At 39.5% G+C, this 17,193-nt stretch overlaps 1 long non-coding RNA gene and 1 pseudogene across 3 annotated transcripts in view; both read left to right on the top strand.

Moving 5' to 3' along the window:
- LOC146476230 (uncharacterized) overlaps positions 1–17,193 on the top strand; it is a 28,249-nt gene that overhangs the window by 1,655 nt on the left and 9,401 nt on the right. The window contains exon 1 of one of the 3 annotated variants that reach the window (XR_014865670.1): positions 6,656–6,723. The exons of 1 other annotated variant lie outside the window; for it this stretch is intronic. This is a non-coding gene — a long non-coding RNA (uncharacterized LOC146476230). Of the gene's footprint in view, positions 1–6,655; positions 6,724–7,708; positions 7,763–17,193 lie in introns of those variants that run through there. One more of the 3 variants, XR_014865669.1, reaches the window with a different exon arrangement.
- LOC146476231 (uncharacterized) lies at positions 2,713–5,080 on the top strand (annotated as a pseudogene).

Here is a 17,193-nt window from a genome sequence, read left to right as displayed (position 1 = left end):
ACCTTACCCAAAGTCATTGCACCAACCAAAGCTTGTTTATGATCGACAACACTTTCTTCAAACGGCTGCACCGTCTTTGTTTCACGAAGAATCCTTCACTTGTCCCATTTCGTCTTAGATCCAAAGATAACATTGTGACCTTTCCTGCAAAACATCAAGACTCCACGCATTTTTGATTGAAAATTTTAAAAACTGCAAAAGCCGTGAACGAAGATCCTGCTTGCTTGTACGTTGGATCTAATCAGCCAAACTTGAAAAATAGACGATGAGAAGTCTAAAGACTACTGCAAAGCTGACACAACGTAATATATTTTAAAACAATATTTCGGCTGGCCAAACCAGCCTTCTTCAGGTTTAGATGTTACTAAATTATATAAATGAAATTACAATATATATCATGGAGGATGTTGCAATACATGGGAGCAGCGGAAATGACGTTTACAAGGTGGTACCAAAGGATGGGGAAATAAGTAAAATAAAATAAAAAAATTACAATTCATCACGTCTATTCAAACCGTGGGGTTCCAAGGTCCCCGCTAAATCTATAAGAAAAGATTCTCTGGCTTTTCTGATTGAATCACGTGAGGAGTGGATAACTTCAAGTGGTATTAGTTGCATGTCAGTGTGGCAGTGGTTAGGTTGAGAAAGAAAATGTTCAGAAACAGTGGTTGGTTTGGATGAAATGTTAGTTTTGTCAACTGGGCGTCTATGTTCGTTGAATCTGTCTTTGAGACGTCGCTTAGTTTCACCTATGTATTGTAAATGGCAGCGGTTACATTGTACCATGTAGATTAAATTTTTGGTGTTACAGGTTATGTGTGAAGTGATGTTACGGGTTTCGCCTGTTGAAGAAAATGTGTAATGTTTAAGACCGTTAGTAATGTAAGGACAAGTGGCGCAATTTTGTCCACAGCGGAAAGATCCTGGTGGTGAATTAGTGCTGTTAGGAGCGGTGACAGTCGGTAGCTGTGCTTTAACTAAAATGTCGCGAAGGTTGGAAGTGCGTCTGTAAGCGACGATAGGTGGGTGTTTAAAAACGTCCCTGCAACAGTCGGAGGAAAGTAATATGTTAAAATGTTTGCGTAATATATTAGAGAGGTGAGGAAGTGCTGGGTTATATGTAACGACAAAAGGTATGCGGTTAATAGAGTCGTTACGGTTAGTTTGCAGAGCGTCAGTGCGAGAAATATTAGCAGCTCGTAGGAATTGTGAGTCCAGGAAGGTGTTATGATATCCTCGTGCGAGGAGATAAGCTTTTAATTCATTAATGCGGATTTGAAATGTAGCGTTAGTAGAACAGATACGGCGGATGCGAAGAACTAAGCTAAATGGAATAGATGTTTTAGTATGTTGAGGATGGCATGATGAACTAAGAAGATGTTGGTGTTTATCTGTGGGTTTAGTGTATAGGTCAGTTTGTATAGTGCCGTTATGTAGAGATACCATTACGTCGAGAAAAGGAACGTTAGTTAATGAGTGACTGCTAGTGAACTTAATAGTGGGATGAATATTATTGAGGTAATCGATGAATATTTTAAGATGATCTAGACCTTCAGTCCAAATCATAAAAATATCATCAAGGAACCTCCACCAGGTATGGACATGGAAAGGAGCATTAGAGAGAGCGTTAATTTCGAAAATGCCGAGAAAAAGGTTAGCAAATGAAGGAGCCATCTTAGTACCCATGGCAGTACCATGGACCTGAAGATAGTGTTGCTGATTAAATGTGAAGTTATTCATGGTCATCGTCTATTTTTCAAGTTTGGCTGATTAGATCTCCTGTGAGATCCATCGTACAAGCAAGCAGGATCTTCGTTCACGGCTTTTGCAGTTTTTAAAATTTTCATTCGTCGAGTTTTAGCCGTAGGTCTTCAACAGATCCGTTTTTCCTGCTTACCATCACTTTGTCTTTACAAAATGGGAATCGATATTATATCCTGGAGAATTCGCATTGGTGCCTTCTCGCCGAAAGCCACAACTGGTTACCGCACATCCCAAGTCTGCCAAGTCATACAAGAAACCTCCTCCAACTACCATGCTCCTCTTAAGCTTATGATTTTCCTTACTGCGTTATTCTACATCTCATCGCTTGTCATCTGCATGGACATTGAAACAAATCCTGGCCCACCTTCTTCTCCCGCCGAGTCTACACCTCAGTTCACAAGCCTTTTCAATGCCACCAAACGGATCCACCTGAAGCTTATTCGCTATCAACACCACCTTAAAAACTATGAATTCTACACTGCTAACGACATTATTCCACGCGGATTATTACCACACTGCCTACCTGCCTTTGACTCTAATAACTTCTGGTTCCATAGACAATGGAAAAACATTTGTTTCATCACCGCCCGCCGACATCTAACCCTGCTGACAAAGGAATGCCGCCTCAAAATCAAACTTATTCACAAGGAACTCTCCAACTGCAAGAAACTTCTAAAAGAACACTGCACACCGGAAACATTTTCTTTTTATATTAGTAGAATTAATTCAATGGCTTTATCTCTTGAATCACTACTCGCTCGCAGACGTGCTAAAAAGACTAATATTTCACACGCCACTAATACTAACGTCACCGTAAGCGATAACCTTAACACATTTCTTAACAATAATACACAAGCCTCCACACGTACACGTAATCGCCACGTAACACTCGCACAACCATCAGACTTGACAAAACCTCTGTCATTAACCTGTCACAAACTCCACTTTCTAACGACGAATCATCAGTTCTTGCTCGCGGTTTAACCTTTTGCCCTACACCCAGACGTATTAATTGGTCAGAAGTGTCAGCTGACATTAATGACTTCACACGACGCATGCGACTTACGGAATACTTTCACGATTATAACAATGCCTCTAATCCTAACCCAACTAACCCATTCCGCAACAAAAGCTCATGGACGCCTCCCACTAACAGAGATTCAGCATTAAACGCATACATAGATGCTATCAAACATGACATCTCCACCTCTAATCTCAATCATATAACCGACAACTTAACCTCACATGAACGACAATCATTACGGAATCTTAAGAAACGACAAGACATCGTTATCAAACCGGCCGACAAAGGCTCTGGGACGGTAGTGATGGACAAAACCTGGTACATAGACGAATGTAATCGACAGCTTAACGACGTTAAATTCTACAGAAAACAAGACGGAGACATAACTAACCAAATTCAACAACGAGTTACTATTTAAGTTCAACGCATGCTCAAAGACGGCTACATTGACGAAAAGACGAAACAATACCTTATACAAACTGACGTTAAACCTGGACGCTTTTACATTTTACCTAAAATTCGCAAAACTGGAAACCCAGGACGCCCCATAGTTTCATCTAACAGCCACCCTACTGAACGCATCTCACAATTCGTTGACTACCACATTAACCCTCTCGTCTCTTCCTTGGATTCGCACATTAAAAACACTACTGACTTCCTTAACAAACTCTCTAACCTTGGAACTCTACCTAGTAACGCCATGCTTGTCACTCTCGACGTTTCATCATTGTACACCAACATTCCACACAACGAAGTAATTGATGCTTGCCGTCATTTCCTTGAAACTCGTACGGACAAACACATTCCTACTGAGACACTTTGTCACCTTTTACGCATAATACTGACCATGAATAACTTCACATTTAATCAGCAACACTATCTTCAGGTCCATGGTACTGCCATGGGTACTAAGATGGCTCCTTCATTTGCTAACCTTTTTCTCGGCATTTTCGAAATTAACGCTCTCTCTAATGCTCCTTTCCATGTCCATACCTGGTGGAGGTTCCTTGATGATATTTTTATGATTTGGACTGAAGGTCTAGATCATCTTAAAATATTCATCGATTACCTCAATAATATTCATCCCACTATTAAGTTCACTAGCAGTCACTCATTAACTAACGTTCCTTTTCTCGACGTAATGGTATCTCTACATAACGGCACTATACAAACTGACCTATACACTAAACCTACAGATAAACACCAACATCTTCTTAGTTCATCATGCCATCCTCAACATACTAAAACATCTATTCCATTTAGCTTAGCTCTTCGCATCCGCCGTATCTGTTCTACTAACGCTACATTTCAAATCCGCATTAATGAATTAAAAGCTTATCTCCTCGCACGAGGATATCATAACACCTTCCTGGACTCACAATTCCTACGAGCTGCTAATATTTCTCGCACTGACGCTCTGCAAACTAACCGTAACGACTCTATTAACCGCATACCTTTTGTCGTTACATATAACCCAGCACTTCCTCACCTCTCTAATATATTACGCAAACATTTTAACATATTACTTTCCTCCGACTGTTGCAGGGACGTTTTTAAACACCCACCTATCGTCGCTTACAGACGCACTTCCAACCTTCGCGACATTTTAGTTAAAGCACAGCTACCGACTGTCACCGCTCCTAACAGCACTAATTCACCACCAGGATCTTTCCGCTGTGGACAAAATTGCGCCACTTGTCCTTACATTACTAACGGTCTTAAACATTACACATTTTCTTCAACAGGCGAAACCCGTAACATCACTTCACACATAACCTGTAACACCAAAAATTTAATCTACATGGTACAATGTAACCGCTGCCATTTACAATACATAGGTGAAACTAAGCGACGTCTCAAAGACAGATTCAACGAACATAGACGCCCAGTTGACAAAACTAACATTTCATCCAAACCAACCACTGTTTCTGAACATTTTCTTTCTCAACCTAACCACTGCCACACTGACATGCAACTAATACCACTTGAAGTTATCCACTCCTCACGTGATTCAATCAGAAAAGCCAGAGAATCTTTTCTTATAGATTTAGCGGGGACCTTGGAACCCCACGGTTTGAATAGACGTGATGAATTGTAATTTTTTTATTTTATTTTACTTATTTCCCCATCCTTTGGTACCACCTTGTAAACGTCATTTCCGCTGCTCCCATGTATTGCAACATCCTCCATGATATATATTGTAATTTCATTTATATAATTTAGTAACATCTAAACCTGAAGAAGGCTGGTTTGGCCAGCCGAAATATTGTTTTAAAATATATTACGTTGTGTCAGCTTTGCAGTAGTCTTTAGACTTCTCATCGTCTATTTTTGATTGGTCCGCGGCATGATTCACGATGATTGTGTTGACATCCGCTTTAACGAGGTGTGAAAACTGTGCGAATTTTTCAAGGCCCAAAAGTCAAAGTTTGTTTTCCAGTGAATTACCTTTCTTGAATTTAATGAATTAATAGGGTAGGCAGATATGATGGATTTTGGTGAAATTTAGCCAGCATGTTCGTCGGACATTTAGCTACAAAAAGGGTGTGAGGCTTTTGCGAAATTCAAAATATTTTTATCATGACGGCCTAGCGAGTGACAGGCATATTTAAATTTTCTATTGGCCAACTATACAATTGCTTTTCTCGGGAACCAATGAGAATATTGAAAAAGCCTCACATCCTTTTGAAGTTTATTATTTCGTGATTGATAAAGTCCAGTTTGATTGGATGTTCGCGTTAATGTGAAGGCTCGTTATACAGTCAAGTGAACATCACCAGGTTTTTGTTTGAAGGCTCGGGCGCGCTTATCGGAACAATAAAAATGAAAACAAGTTTTATTTCGGATTCTACATTTTATTAACTTTAAACAACAGCCTTCTTTTCAGAGATTCAAAGGTCAGGCCAAACATTTCTACAGATCTTGTTTTCGATTCCCTTTGTTAGGCTTTCTCCTACCTCTTATAATTTTCTATTTTTTTTTTCTTTTATTTTTAAACATTACGGACATTATATCTTGAGCAGTTTACTCATCATTTACTGGCCACTGGTGCCGGGCTGAATTGGCAGTTATTGACGGATAATGTATATTAATTACATTAACTGAAATCATTGAGAGAAATTCAATCGAAGGGGTTCTTTACGGCAGGAGTTCCCTCTTCCCTCTCATCAGTCCTCCTTTCTTCTCTCGCCTGATACGTACGTTACATATAACCTTTCTCATGATAAAATCTCCTCCTATTTTCTGAACGACTAGCTTGTACAAAAACTAGCTATCAAAATTACTCTTATTTTGGGGTACTCAAGAAAATGAATGTCTTTTCACACAGCTTTAGAACCAAACATAGAGGGCTAAGGCGAGGTCTCGTCTGGTTTTCTCTTATTGTTTAACGGAGGCATAATGAGATACCTTCAGTTCAGCAAAATTAATACAATCCCGGTTATCGTCCATTGCAGTTGTTGACAATATTTTTGGCCGCAAAATTGTTAAAGACACGTTCGGTTAAACTCCTGCATAAAAATCTCTCTGAAAAATTTAAGTATTATAGAAATTAAGGAATTTAACGTTGGAGATCACCCCGAAATGTCTTAATGCAAAATGCAATTGAATGAAGCCTAAGCTAATTGAGTCAAAATTAGTCTTTTTGTTTTCCATATCCAGTAGGTCCGAGGTTCCCGCTGTTTTGTTGTCTGCTTTCAAAAGCGGTGAGCAGCTCATTCTAGAAACAATTTTTGCCGCATGACTTCTACGTAGAAGACACACTCTGCTAATCATTGGTTATTTCAGTACCCGCCTGAAAGAAATAGGCATCAGTGCCGAACGATAACAATGATCATGAATAAAAGCAGCCAGTTAATTAAGAGAACAGAAATCCTGAATATCACGGATCAACTTCCTCCTACTTTCTGAAGTAACAAGGACTAACTTCTAGAAGGGTGAGCTGTCAAGATTATTCTGATTGGAGTACGTTTTTCGGGAAAATAAGCTTATTGTTACGTTTTACAGTATGGAGCTAAGGCCGGAGGTCTGATTTTATTGGAAAATCGTTCGATAACATGAATTTCTTAGCCCGGAGCAAAAGATCTCAGCTAGTCGATATTGCATGGTTCATCATAATATTAATCTATCACGCATGGCGCACTCTCTTGTGTGCGGGGTGCAATGTTCCCAACGTTATCGCCACACACAATGGTCGAGTACATTAATGAATGTACGTTCCATAAGTAACCCAGGGATGACAACTTGAAATCTACATGGATCATCCTAAAGTCTTTGTCTTTCTGTATAAAAGACAACAATGCAACCTAACAAATCCCCGGCAGGGGGAGGCGTTTAACTGGAGACTGTTTGCACGTTACTGAATTAGGTCTAAAGAGACCGACTTGCCGTTCTAGGCACGCGAAAGCTCTCCACATTATCCCTTTATTTCTTAGGAAAACAGATCTAGTCACCACCAACTACAAAGCAGTTGGTTTGTCTTATGATTCCCACCGTTACGGCTTATTAGTTTAGTCATGTATGGCTATGCAAAATATCTGTCAAATCAACCGTGTTAAGGTTGAATTGTTTAGTTTTAAATTTTAAATTTTAGAAATTGAGGAATTTAACGATTGAGATCACCCTGAAATGTCGTGATGCAAAATGCAATTGAATGAAGTTCATTGAATCAAAATGAGTCTTTTTGTTAGTTACCCAGACCTGCAGGTCCTAGATTTCCGCTGTTCTGTTGTCTGCCTTCCAAAGTGGTGAGATTTCTTCTAGAAACAATTTGTGCTGCATGACTTGGACGTAGAGGACACACTCTGCTAATCATTGAATATTTTAATACCCGCCTAAAAGAAATAGGCATCAGTGCCGAACGATAACAATGATCATGAATAAAAACAGCCGGTTAATTAAGAGAACAGAAATCCTGAATATCACGGATCAACCTCCTCCTACTTTCTGAAGTAACAAGGACTAACTGCTAGAAAGGTGAGCTGTCAAGATTATTCTGATTGGAGTACCTTTCTCGGGAAAATAAGCTCATTGTTACGTTTTACAGTATGAAGTTAAGGCCGGAGGTCTGATTTTATTGGAAAATCGTTCGACTGATAACATGAATTTCTTAGCCCGAAGCAAAAGATCTCAGCTAGTCGATATTGCATGGTTTATCATAATATTGATCTATCACCCATGGCGCACGCTCTTGTGTGCGGGGTGCAATGTTCCCAACGTTATCGCCGCACACAATGGTCGAGTACATTAATGAATGTGCGTTCCATAAGTAACCCAGGGATGACAACTTGAAATCTACATGGATCATCCTAAAGTCTTTTTCTTTCTGTATAAAAGACAACAATGCAACTTACCAAATCCCCGGCAGAGGAAGGCGTTTAACTGAAGACTGTTTGCGCGTTACTGAATTACGTCTAAAGAGATCGACTTGCCGTTCTAGGCACGCGAAAGCTCTCCACATTATCCCTTTATTTCTTGGGAAAACAGATCTAGTCACCACCAACTACATAGCAGTTGGTTTGTTTTATGATTCCCACCGTTACGGCTTATTAGTTTAGTCATGTATGGCTATGCAAAATATCTGTCAAATCAACCGTGTTAAGATTGAAATGGTAGGTTTTACTGAGTTTTAAGTTTTAGAAATTGAGGAATTTAACGATTGAAATCACCCTGAAATGTCGTGATGCAAAATGCAATTGAATGAAGTTCATTGAGTCAAAATGAATCTTTTTGTAAGTTACCCAGACCTGCAGGTCCTAGATTTCCGCTGTTCTGTTGTCTGCCTTCCAAAGTGGTGAGATTCCTTCTAGAAACAATTTGTGCTGCATGACTTGGACGTAGAAGACACACTCTGCTAATCATTGAATATTTTAATACCCGCCTAAAAGAAATAGGCATCAGTGCCGAACGATAACAATGATCATGAATAAAAACAGCCGGTTAATTAAGAGAACAGAAATCCTGAATATCACGGATCAACCTCCTCCTACTTTCTGAAGTGACAAGGACTAACTTCTAGAAAGGTGAGCTGTCAAGATTATTTTGATTGGAGTACGTTTCTCGGGAAAATAAGCTTCATGTTACGTTTTGCAGTATGGATCTAAGGCCGGAGGTCTCATTTTATTGGAAAATCGTTCGATAACATGAATTTCTTAGCCCGGAGCAAAAGATCTCAACTAGCCGATATTGCATGGTTTATCATAATATTGATCTATCGCCCATGGCGCACGCTCTTGTGTGCGGGGTGCAATGCCGTCAACGTTATCACCGCACACAAGGGCCGAGTACATTAATCAGATGTACGTTTCATAGCTAACTTAGGAATGACAACTTGAAATCTACGTGGACCATCCTAAAGTCGTTGTCTTTCTGTACAAAAGACAACAATGCAGCTTAACAAATCCCAGAAGAAGACTTTCCACTGGAGACTGTTTGCACGTTACTGAATTATTAAGTCTGAAGAGAACGACTTGTCGTTCTAGGCACGCAAAAGCTCTCCACATTATCCCTTATTTCTTGGGAAAACAGATCTAGTCACCACCAACTACAAAGCAGTTGGTTTGCGTTATGATTCCCACCGTTACGGCCTATTAGTTTAGTCATGTATGGCTATGCAAAATATCTGTCAAATCAACCGTGTTAAGATTGAAATGGTAGGTTTTACTGAGTTTTAAGTTTTAGAAATTGAGGAATTTAACGATTGAAATCACCCTGAAATGTCGTGATGCAAAATGCAATTGAATGAAGTTCATTGAGTCAAAATGAATCTTTTTGTTAGTTACCCAGACCTGCAGGTCCTAGATTTCCGCTGTTCTGTTGTCTGCCTTCCAAAGTGGTGAGATTCCTTCTAGAAACAATTTGTGCTGCATGACTTGGACGTAGAAGACACACTCTGCTAATCATTGAATATTTTAATACCCGCCTAAAAGAAATAGGCATCAGTGCCGAACGATAACAATGATCATGAATAAAAACAGCCGGTTAATTAAGAGAACAGAAATCCTGAATATCACGGATCAACCTCCTCCTACTTTCTGAAGTGACAAGGACTAACTTCTAGAAAGGTGAGCTGTCAAGATTATTTTGATTGGAGTACGTTTCTCGGGAAAATAAGCTTCATGTTACGTTTTGCAGTATGGATCTAAGGCCGGAGGTCTGATTTTATTGGAAAATCGTTCGATAACATGAATTTCTTAGCCCGGAGCAAAAGATCTCAACTAGCCGATATTGCATGGTTTATCATAATATTGATCTATCGCCCATGGCGCACGCTCTTGTGTGCGGGGTGCAATGCCGTCAACGTTATCGCCGCACACAAGGGCCGAGTACATTAATCAGATGTACGTTTCATAGCTAACTTAGGAATGACAACTTGAAATCTACGTGGACCATCCTAAAGTCGTTGTCTTTCTGTACAAAAGACAACAATGCAGCTTAACAAATCCCAGAAGAAGACTTTCAACTGGAGACTGTTTGCACGTTACTGAATTATTAAGTCTGAAGAGAACGACTTGTCGTTCTAGGCACGCAAAAGCTCTCCACATTATCCCTTATTTCTTGGGAAAACAGATCTAGTCACCACCAACTACAAAGCAGTTGGTTTGCGTTATGATTCCCACCGTTACGGCCTATTAGTTTAGTCATGTATGGCTATGCAAAATATCTGTCAAATCAACCGTGTTAAGATTGAAATGGTAGGTTTTACTGAGTTTTAAGTTTTAGAAATTGAGGAATTTAACGATTGAAATCACCCTGAAATGTCGTGATGCAAAATGCAATTGAATGAAGTTCATTGAGTCAAAATGAATCTTTTTGTTAGTTACCCAGACCTGCAGGTCCTAGATTTCCGCTGTTCTGTTGTCTGCCTTCCAAAGTGGTGAGATTCCTTCTAGAAACAATTTGTGCTGCATGACTTGGACGTAGAAGACACACTCTGCTAATCATTGAATATTTTAATACCCGCCTAAAAGAAATAGGCATCAGTGCCGAACGATAACAATGATCATGAATAAAAACAGCCGGTTAATTAAGAGAACAGAAATCCTGAATATCACGGATCAACCTCCTCCTACTTTCTGAAGTGACAAGGACTAACTTCTAGAAAGGTGAGCTGTCAAGATTATTTTGATTGGAGTACGTTTCTCGGGAAAATAAGCTTCATGTTACGTTTTGCAGTATGGATCTAAGGCCGGAGGTCTGATTTTATTGGAAAATCGTTCGATAACATGAATTTCTTAGCCCGGAGCAAAAGATCTCAACTAGCCGATATTGCATGGTTTATCATAATATTGATCTATCGCCCATGGCGCACGCTCTTGTGTGCGGGGTGCAATGCCGTCAACGTTATCGCCGCACACAAGGGCCGAGTACATTAATCAGATGTACGTTTCATAGCTAACTTAGGAATGACAACTTGAAATCTACGTGGACCATCCTAAAGTCGTTGTCTTTCTGTACAAAAGACAACAATGCAGCTTAACAAATCCCAGAAGAAGACTTTCAACTGGAGACTGTTTGCACGTTACTGAATTATTAAGTCTGAAGAGAACGACTTGCCGTTCTAGGCACGTGAAAGCTCTCCACATTATCCCTTATTTCTTGGGAAAACAGATCTAGTCACCACCAACTACAAAGCAGTTGGTTTGCGTTATGATTCCCACCGTTACGGCCTATTAGTTTAGTCATGTATGGCTATGCAAAATATCTGTCAAATCAACCGTGTTAAGATTGAAATGGTAGGTTTTACTGAGTTTTAAGTTTTAGAAATTGAGGAATTTAACGATTGAAATCACCCTGAAATGTCGTGATGCAAAATGCAATTGAATGAAGTTCATTGAGTCAAAATGAATCTTTTTGTTAGTTACCTAGACCTGCAGGTCCTAGATTTCCGCTGTTCTGTTGTCTGCCTTCCAAAGTGGTGAGATTCCTTCTAGAAACAATTTGTGCTGCATGACTTGGACGTAGAAGACACACTCTGCTAATCATTGAATATTTTAATACCCGCCTAAAAGAAATAGGCATCAGTGCCGAACGATAACAATGATCATGAATAAAAACAGCCGGTTAATTAAGAGAACAGAAATCCTGAATATCACGGATCAACCTCCTCCTACTTTCTGAAGTGACAAGGACTAACTTCTAGAAAGGTAAGCTGTCAAGATTATTCTGATTGAAGTACGTTTCTCGGGAAAATAAGCTCCATGTTACGTTTTGCAGTATGGATCTAAGGCCGGAGGTCTGATTTTATTGGAAAATCGTTCGATAACATGAATTTCTTAGCCCGGAGCAAAAGATCTCAACTAGCCGATATTGCATGGTTTATCATAATATTGATCTATCGCCCATGGCGCACGCTCTTGTGTGCGGGGTGCAATGCCGTCAACGTTATCGCCGCACACAAGGGCCGAGTACATTAATCAGATGTTCGTTTCATAGCTAACTTAGGAATGACAACTTGAAATCTACGTGGACCATCCTAAAGTCGTTGTCTTTCTGTACAAAAGACAACAATGCAGCTTAACAAATCCCAGAAGAAGACTTTCAACTGGAGACTGTTTGCACGTTACTGAATTATTAAGTCTGAAGAGAACGACTTGCCGTTCTAGGCACGTGAAAGCTCTCCACATTATCCCTTATTTCTTGGGAAAACAGATCTAGTCACCACCAACTACAAAGCAGTTGGTTTGCGTTATGATTCCCACCGTTACGGCCTATTAGTTTAGTCATGTATGGCTATGCAAAATATCTGTCAAATCAACCGTGTTAAGATTGAAATGGTAGGTTTTACTGAGTTTTAAGTTTTAGAAATTGAGGAATTTAACGATTGAAATCACCCTGAAATGTCGTGATGCAAAATGCAATTGAATGAAGTTCATTGAGTCAAAATGAATCTTTTTGTTAGTTACCTAGACCTGCAGGTCCTAGATTTCCGCTGTTCTGTTGTCTGCCTTCCAAAGTGGTGAGATTCCTTCTAGAAACAATTTGTGCTGCATGACTTGGACGTAGAAGACACACTCTGCTAATCATTGAATATTTTAATACCCGCCTAAAAGAAATAGGCATCAGTGCCGAACGATAACAATGATCATGAATAAAAACAGCCGGTTAATTAAGAGAACAGAAATCCTGAATATCACGGATCAACCTCCTCCTACTTTCTGAAGTGACAAGGACTAACTTCTAGAAAGGTAAGCTGTCAAGATTATTCTGATTGAAGTACGTTTCTCGGGAAAATAAGCTCCATGTTATGTTTTGCAGTATGGATCTAAGGCCGGAGGTCTGATTTTATTGGAAAATCGTTCGATAACATGAATTTCTTAGCCCGGAGCAAAAGATCTCAACTAGCCGATATTGCATGGTTTATCATAATATTGATCTATCGCCCATGGCGCACGCTCTTGTGTGCGGGGTGCAATGCCGTCAACGTTATCGCCGCACACAAGGGCCGAGTACATTAATCAGATGTTCGTTTCATAGCTAACTTAGGAATGACAACTTGAAATCTACGTGGACCATCCTAAAGTCGTTGTCTTTCTGTACAAAAGACAACAATGCAGCTTAACAAATCCCAGAAGAAGACTTTCAACTGGAGACTGTTTGCACGTTACTGAATTATTAAGAGTGCCTGACTGTAACTTTCGAGAATCGCTGGCCAAGCTTGAAAAATCGAAACTCCTGATAATTTGCCTGAAGTTTACTTTTGGGGAACTATCTTCGAAAATATTATTTGAATGTTCTGGAAATTTTTAGTTTTCGAGAATTTTGGAGAAAACGAAATAACGGGTTTTGCCTCATTAATTATGCAAAAATCTCACTCAAAATTAGCCAAGTTCAATACGCTTGTGTTGAAACAGTACGCAACGCTAGAAAGCGAGGTCGGTTTTGAATAAGAGCATAACTCACCTACTTTCTATCAATGGGACCTATGTAAACTTTTGTAGAACTTTGGAGGGTTTTATGGTTCTTTGAAAAATTGACATTTTGAGGACTTCGCGATGAGGCGAAAATTGAGTAAGTTTGAAGGTTTAAAATGCATCTTGGTATGTCAGGTATCGACTCGAGAGGAACATTGTGATAAAGCTTGGGTCTTCGTCTTTAATAATACGAAATAAAAAATCTGGGCAATCAATGCACGCGCTGACGAAAACCAAAGTTAGCGAGGCTTCGTTAACAAATTTGCATAATTCGCAACTGTTGAGAAAATGCTATGTTGTGGCGACTCGGTGAAAACATTGACCCAGGCTATCTTCAAATGGTTATTTTACCCCACATTGCATTTGTCTGTTTCTCTTTCTTGTTTTAATAAGGTGTTAGAAAAGGTCGGGAAAAAAAAGCGTGATCGGAAAAGAAAATATTCGTCAAATTCTGGTGGGAAATTTGCATAATGCAAATCTTCCAATAAATCTTTCTGCAAAGGAATCTGATTGGGAAGGTTTCGTTAAGAGACCAATTGACCGAAACACCCCACATAAAAGGAGTCAAAACAACGTTGAATAATTCAATTTTAACCAATTATTGTCGAATCTTAACCTTTAAATTAATAGTGCCAAAGTGATACTCGCTATTGCGTTATCTGCGTCACGTCAGTAGCTGTCGATAAGTCTTAGAATATAATGCCCACAAACCTGAACTTGTGCTGCGAAATTGCCAATTACAACAACTAGAAAAAAGACCTTTATTTACTGGCATATGAGTGGTTTTGATAAAAATAAAACGTTCACATGACACTTGAATCACGTTTAAAAGATACATGCTTGTCAAATGAGATGCGAAAGTTGGACACAGGGTCGGTCAAAGTGAATATTTTTCATTAAATCAAGTTTGTTTACTGGAATGCATGCTTTTTCAAATAGCTAGTCCAACCTTCTTCAGTGGCCTTCCAAATAATGATCACCCAGAATTGGGTCAGTCAAAAAAGCTCTCAATTCGTGTTGTTTGATACTGTACCTTCGCAAGTGACTGAAAAACAATGTCAGCTGGCACGCCATATTTTCACGTAATTACTGGTATGAAATGTCACACATGCACGGATACACGCTTCAAAAAACCTGTGTGCCAATTTCCGTTTAACAAAATAATAACCTACCTACAGTCCACATTGGCTGTAGAGCATGCATTTATCTTTGTCGAGTGTCAACAACAGAAACACGGATATCTCAGTGACACTGTCTACACGCAATGCCTACTGCATACATCACAGGTAGCCGAAGCTCTATGACCTTTGTTTGACCTTTATATTTTGAGGTCACGATGAGTGTTACGCAATGGCGTAAATTATAAGGGTTTGTATGGGAATTTACGAATGTGTTTTGGAGTCGAAAGTAAAGGGCATGAATTGAACAAAAATTGCTTACCTTGTCTCCTTGATCTCTTGCCAGTGTTTGTGCGCCATATTTTGGCCATTTAGTACGATTCCAGTGGGTTTTTAAAGGTTTGCTGAAAATTTTCCTCTCTATATACGATATCCCACTATAGATATATATCCCCAAAATCGTGGTCACTTTGGTAGCAATAGTATTCTTTGAAATAAATTGCAACGTTAACAACGCGGTCATTATAAAACACGAGTCGCAGACGAAGAACTGCGGACCACGGGGTGGGCATAAAGTTCGTATTAGGATAGGAGGACTTTGGACTACGGACTATGGACTGACTGCACGCCCTACAGCTTACATTGGCTATAGGGCATGCATTTATCTTTGTCGAATGTCAACAACAGAAACACGGGTATCTCAGTGACACCGTATACACGAAATGTCTACTGCATACATGTCTATGTACGACATCTAGATGATTGTGCATGTGGGCTCATTGGCTGATCACGATCATGATCATCAAACATCCTTTTGCAATTTTGATTACGCCAGTTTTCACCATATCGAACCCTGAGATGAATGCTTAAAACTAAAATGACGGCTCTCTTCAGCGCGTATTTAAAATCCAGCTGTTTCGCTGAGATAAAGCAAGATTTTACGTTTGCACTGTCGATCTTCACTATTTTATTCCAAGTCCTTGTTTTGTTTCTAAAAAAAAAAAAACAATAAAGGGACAAAAACAACTACCGAAACTTGATTTGATACATATTAAACTTACTGAGAATGAATACAAGAAAAATATGATTTTCAGACTTCAGTTCTCCTTTAAACCCAGTCCGTAGTCCGTAGTCCGTAGTCCGTAGTCCGTAGTCCGTAGTCCGAAGTCGTCCGCTTACTTTAGTTTCTCTTTTATACCAAGTCCGTGGTCCGCAGTCCTTTGTCTGCGACTCAGACTTTGTACTGACCTCATTGTTGACGTTGCAACGAAAACTATTGCTACTGAAGTGACCAACCTTTTGGGGACATATATAGCAGGATATAGAGCGAGGAAAATGTTCAACAAACCTTTAAATACCCACTGGAATCGTACTAAAATGGCCAAAATATGGCGCACAAACACTGGCAAGAGATCAAGGAGACAAGGTAAGCAATTTTTGTTCAATTCATGCCCTTTACTTTCGACTCCAAAACACATTCGTAAATTCCCATACAAACCCTTATAATTTACGCCATTGCGTAACACTCATCGTGACCTCAAAATATAAAGGTCAAACAAAGGTCATAGAGCTTCGGCTACCTGTGATGTATGCAGTAGGCATTGCGTGTAGACAGTGTCACTGAGATATCCGTGTTTCTGTTGTTGACATTCGACAAAGATAAATGCATGCCCTACAGCCAATGTGGACTGTAGGTAGGTTGTTATTTTGTTAAACGGAAATTGGCACACAGGTTTTTTGAAGCGTGTATCCGTGCATGTGTGACATTTCATACCAGTAATTACGTGAAAATATGGCGTGCCAGCTGACATTGTTTTTCAGTCACTTGCGAAGGTACAGTATCAAACAACACGAATTGAGAGCTTTTTTGACTGACCCAATTCTGGGTGATCATTACTTGGAAGGCCACTGAAGAAGGTTGGACTAGCTATTTGAAAAAGCATGCATTCCAGTAAACAAACTTGATTTAATGAAAAATATTCACTTTGACCGACCCTGTGTCCAACTTTCGCATCTCATTTGACAAGCATGTATCTTTTAAACGTGATTCAAGTGTCATGTGAACGTTTTATTTTTATCAAAACCACTCATATGCCAGTAAATAAAGGTCTTTTTTCTAGTTGTTGTAATTGGCAATTTCGCAGCACAAGTTCAGGTTTGTGGGCATTATATTCTAAGACTTATCGACAGCTACTGACGTGACGCAGATAACGCAATAGCGAGTATCACTTTGGCACTATTAATTTAAAGGTTAAGATTCGACAATAATTGGTTAAAATTGAATTATTCAACGTTGTTTTGACTCCTTTTATGTGGGGTGTTTCGGTCAAATGGTCTCTTAACGAAACCTTCCCAATCAGATTCCTTTGCAGAAAGA

This window comes from Pavona decussata, unplaced genomic scaffold (genome assembly GCF_977016875.1).
Source record: "Pavona decussata unplaced genomic scaffold, jaPavDecu1.1 SCAFFOLD_78, whole genome shotgun sequence".
Classification (NCBI taxonomy): Eukaryota; Metazoa; Cnidaria; class Anthozoa; order Scleractinia; family Agariciidae; genus Pavona; species Pavona decussata.
The sequence above is the reverse complement of the archived record's forward strand: the minus strand, read 5'-3'. Positions and strand labels throughout refer to the sequence as shown.